Raw genomic sequence first — 5741 nt, 5'->3', positions numbered from 1 at the left:
TAGCCCCGCCCCCTAGCCACTCCCTCCCAATTCCCGCCCCCCTGACTGCCCCCCACAGAACCCCCAACCCATCCAACCCTCCCTGCTCCTTGTTTCCTGATCGCCCCTTCCGGGGACCCCTGCCCCTAATCACCCCCCGGGACCCCACCCCTTATCTAAGCCTCCCTTATCTTTGTCCCCAACTGCCCCCTCCTGAGACCCCCCCACCCTACCTGTCCCCTGACTGTTCTGACTCCTATCCACACCCCTGCCCCCGCCAGATCCCCGGGACTCCCACGCCTATCCAACCGCTGCCTGTTCTGTAGCGGCACAAACAGCTCCTGCTCCCGTTTTGCTACCGGCGTGCTGAAGCTGCAGGGGAGGGAGGGGGAAGCGGGGGAGGGGCTTTTGCTGCCGGAGCAGCCCCAAGTGAGCGGCTCAATCCGGCGCGGCTGCCCTGTCAGCCGCTTTTGGGTCTTTAGATAGCCGTCCGGGGGAAATCCCGGACATTTTTAGCTTTTTACAAATTCCCCCCGGACGGCTATTTAAAGACCCAAAAGCCGGACATGTCCGGGGAAACCCGGACGGATGGTAACCCTACCATAGGTGCTGGAACTAGGGGGGCTGCCGCACCCCCTGGCTCAAAGTGGTTTCCATTATATACAGGGTTTACAATTTGGTTTAATGGCCTCCCCACTATAAAAATTGTTCCAGCAGCCTTGCTCCACCCCAGTTTCTAGGACACCCAAGCCATATCTCCACACACCTCACACACCCTAAATTGTGTACACTGAGCTGCTCGTGCAAAACAGTTACAAAACATTGTAACGTGCAAAACAGTCACGAACCAAAGAGCATTTGGGTCTTTTGTGTTGTTTGTTTAAAATTCTTTTATGCCCTCTGCTCTGCATAATCTTTAAAGCATACAAATAAATGTTATTTCTGAATGATCATGAAATCTGAGATTAAACTGAAAACCTTGAAAGCTATGAGAATTTATAGAAAGTTTAAAATATTTATCACAAAATCCTGGATATTATTGTCTATGCACAAAAAAGTGTTTGTAGATTTGAAAAATACCACATAAGGAAGAATTGCCTAACATTAAGTACAAACAATGTATCTTAACGTTTAACAGTTTGGTTAAAATAGATCTGATAAGGTGAACATAGAAATGGTTTTGTAGGTTTTGTTAAATAGTATCTCTTCACTTGTGTAGCCTATAGGACTAACCTGCTTGCTTGTGTGAGTGTATGTGTATATATAAACTATAAGAAAAGATATATATATAGATATAGATAGATAGATATACACACACAAACTTATAGTTTAAGTATTTGGTTTATCGTAATAGGTTTATAGATTTATATTAAAGTAAGTTTGGCTGTAATGCAAGAGACCTACAGGCCATATCCTGCATGTTAAGCTAAAGCAACGTTAGCATATCTATCTCCTGCGCCCTTTTACCCAGAAAAGCAAAGTTCACCTTTTATCTTGTTTTTCCGATACCCAAATAAAGTGCCTATGCCTAGGTCTAAGCCCTTTACCTAGACCGATAGAAGAATGGCATAGGGGGGTTTTCAATGTTGTACCCACAGACTTAACAAGTACGCCACAAGAGACTGATGTGCGTACATACCTGTCATCAATACAAACATACATATTCGCCTATGGGGTAAGTGACCCTAACATTTCTGTAGGTGAGGAATGAAATTTGGGCATAAGAGGAAGGATTTCTGGCATTTGCCCTATAAAAGAGGTGACCCACCTCAATAGAGCTCTCTCCATTCTTACTGACTTCAGTTCTATTCTTACTTATTCTATTTCTACTCTATTTCTCTCTATCTATTCTATCTATCTACGATGGCTACTACTATTAGTAGGCTGTACTTGTTCTTCTTAAACTTTAAGTTTCAAGGGAACTAGGTTTCCCTAAGTTTTATTCTTAGCCCTAAATCAGGCTACACTTTTTTGCGTAAAATAATAAAATTTTCTGTTAAGCAGGTAACATCTCCTTTAACACTAATTTCCTTCTCATAAAACTGCATATGTATTGCTTTTAATCTAGAAATCTCATATTACAAATGCATGTATGTGTAATATAACAGCATATCATTTATATTTTGTTGTATCTCACCATGTTTATGCATAGCAGTTTGCTGTGCAATACATAATTATATTTAAATTCCTACATATCAAAATTCTCTTTATGAAACTTATTGTTAACAATTTAATTCTTCAGCAGCACAAGTTGCCAGTAAATTACAGTGGCCTTCTCACACCTGTATTTAGTCCAACTTTGCCTCCTCAGTTCTGGTTTATATAAGGGCCTGATTCAAAGCCCTTTGAGATCAATAAAAAGCCCTTAAGGCCCCATCTACCACTTTTGGGATAAGGCAGCTATTTCTGAACCACTCCAAACTTTATGGACGTTCACATCCAGATCTGAGTTTTGCAACTAGTCCCTCTTTGTATAATACACTGAACCAAAACCCATCTCCAAACCAGACATTTTAATCGGGATTTGGAGACATGCAGATAGAGTTATCAATCTGAACTTGGTGACGCAAGCCAATCTCTACTCTCAGGAATTCTGAGACCATACACTGTTTATCAGGGTAAACAGAACCCAAAATCATCTTCAGGGCTTGTGGAATAGCATCCTGTGGTGATTACTTTTTGACATAATGTGATGATGTTGTTATGCACTATCATGTTGTGCGGTGACATGCTAACATATCACAACATTGTGGTCTGTTAGATGATACAGACAGGGCAGGTCTCCTTTCTAAGGGTCAGAAGAACCACACAGCCTGGTTGCCATACATGTTCTCATAGCCATAATGCAATATTTTCACTCCATGCATCTGATGAAGGGTTTTTTAGCTTATGCCCAAATAAATCTGTTAGTCTTTAAGGTGCCACCGGACTCCTCATTGTTTTTATAAAGCAATAGGTACACTGTATTTATGGAACATTTAGTATTATGGAGAATATTTTTCCAGCATGAAAAAATTCACGTACATAATTTCTTGCATCTAGATTGTGCATGTACCACATCCTGATGGTAACCTGGATAGGCCTAACTTCTTTAGGCACCCCCACTGGGATCTTAATCTGGTTCCCCCGAATGACTAGCACCTCTCATTTGAGAGAAGGTTCCTTTCATACCCTGCTATACTCCTTTCGTTCTTCTGTGTTCTGGGGCTTTGGCCCTTCCATGCAAAAATCAGCCCTGTAGGATCAGCAGGAAATCAAGCCAGAGTCCTCAGAGCCAATGGTCAGGCATTGTCCCTTAACAACTCTTGTGTTTGCTGAGGGGTGGCTTTATCTTTTCATTCCTGGTTGTTTTTCCAGACAGCCTTATATTGAGGTAACCTAATGTATTCATATAGTAAACATCCCAATAACCAGGCCAACATACCACATTGATAAATGATCACAGGGCAGCTCCAAATCCATCACGGTTATAACCTGCCTTTTCAAGAGAACCTGGTGGTTTTGATTTTAAAAAGGTATCTCCTTTAAAGGGGCCTGATTGTCAAAAAAAGGCTAAGAACCCACCCTCTGGAAATCTGAACTCTTTAGGTGTCTCGAGCTGAGCACCCAAAACCACTACTTTTGAAACTGTAGCTCTATACTTGCATTAATATCTTATAATTCATCCACATCATGTGCATTGTTTTGTTGCATTCAAGCAGATTTACAGCTGTTTAAAACAGTAAAAAATTCCATTTAAAAAGATTTCTTTTGGCCTGAGTATGTATAGCTTTAAAATGCCACTAATCAATCAAAGAAAGCTTTTATTTTCTTTTAGTTACATTAGTCAAGTTATGGGGAGGAATGCTGTCCATGCATTTCACAGGAAGCATGGTCATTAGAGTCCAAAGGGAAAACCCAACCACACAAGAGTACAAGAACTAATGTGAATCAATAGAGTCAATGTTTCCTTAGACCAGTATTTAAGCCAGAGCTTTCATGTGCCACTGAATTCTCAGGAGGGTTGAAGGTTATCTGACAATTAGAAAATTACCATAGATAAACCTTAAATCCCTGAACCAGTCCAAGTTCTTTACCCACCGATCTCCATAGAAACCATTTATTATCCTTACATAACAAACCAGGGTTTTTTTATTGGTTTTACTATATAGAGCCAATATGCAAGATGGCAAGATAGATTACACTATGCTGAGTAATCACTTACATCTAAGATCTCAACTTCAGTTCAAGGCAAATGCTTGGTAATTCAACCTGGCCAATAGTGTGAAATTCCCCATAAACTAACATCAGTGGAATCCATATCCTGTTTCGCATACAACAATGCCATTAATGTCCTCAGTGTGACCTCATTTTGGGAAAGAGATTACCTGGTATATTTGAAAATGGTCATGTGTGTTTAGAGTTCTTACAATATTCTTAATTTCGCTCAAGGGATCAGTACGTATTACTGTGGATTATTGTTCAACAGCGGTTTTTAATTCCATAAAGTCCTATGCACTAGATCTAAAACAGATGCAATCATTACATTCAAGCTTGAAGATGTATCAATAGTTTCTCTCAATAGCCATAGCAGAACTCATGGCAGTATTAGTATTATCCTCTTTTGACCAGGACTTTGGATTTCCTCATCACTGAGCATGACTAAACAAAGTTAACACAAAATGCCTTCCAAGAGCCTCCAGCCCTTAGGGATTTATTAGCACTAATAGTTGCAAGTTAGGAGTTTTAATTAAATGAAAACTTACTTATTCAGTTCCCAGTGCTGTGATCTAGTGAGAAGCCAGCAATAAAGAGGACTGCAAATGAATGAGCCACCACTTGTTATAGCCATGCTCTGAATATGAGAGGCAGTTGTACCACAACATCTGCCTCACTCATCTAAATCAAGCTGAGATTCTTGGTGGGGCAAAAACTTCGACTGTCATCAGCTTTATCAGATATCAGGGTCAACCACTCATTTTGGGTGTTCGCCTCATGCGCTGAATTTCAGTTTCGGGTGTTATCGCACCAGTTAGATACTAGGCCTCACAGGGTGAAGTTCTGTAATCTGTACAATTGCTCAGATTCCCCATTAACTAGAACTGGGTGGACATTTCACAGGGAAATCTGAAAGCAAACAAAGCTCTCTCAGTCCAAAATTCTGGCTCAGTTCCCCAGAAGACTCACATTTTCAGATGAAATTGGGCTGGAGACCCCAGGTTCCATCAACCTGCTTTGCATTTGTACATTTGGTGAGTGAGATGCGAGTGGCCTGAAGTCCTCCCAGATGTCAGAGACACTATCACTGGAGATATGTTTGGGGCCTGGGCAGCTGGTTCACTCTCCTCACTTTCTGAGTTTCTGTTTAGCAGAGCAGTAATTAAACAATGTAAATAGAGACTATAGGTATAAACCAGGGTGAGTCATAGAATATCAGGGTTGGAAGGGACCTCAGGAGGTCATCTAGTCCAACCCCCTGCTCAAAGCAGGACCAATTCTAGGGTTACCATACATCCGGATTTCCCTGGACATGTCCAGCTCAAATCCCCGTCCGGGGAGAATTTTCAAAAAGCTGGACATGTCCAGGGAAATAGGGAGGCATAAGCCAGGGTCCGCCTGGCCCCAGCACAATCCGCCGGGTCCGCAGCGCAGCCCAGTCGCCCCGGCTACATTGTAGCGAGCTCGGGCGGGGGGGGGCGCAGCCACAGAAGGCAGCGGAGGGGCTGCTGCTGCCCCCGCAGGCCGGGCGGACCGCGCGCCCCAGCTGAGCCCACAGGAGCACG

Source organism: Terrapene carolina, unplaced genomic scaffold, assembly GCF_002925995.2.
Source record: "Terrapene carolina triunguis isolate 2854851 unplaced genomic scaffold, T_m_triunguis-2.0 Scaffold89, whole genome shotgun sequence".
Taxonomy (NCBI): Eukaryota; Metazoa; Chordata; order Testudines; family Emydidae; genus Terrapene; species Terrapene triunguis.
This window is presented reverse-complemented; position numbering follows the sequence as displayed.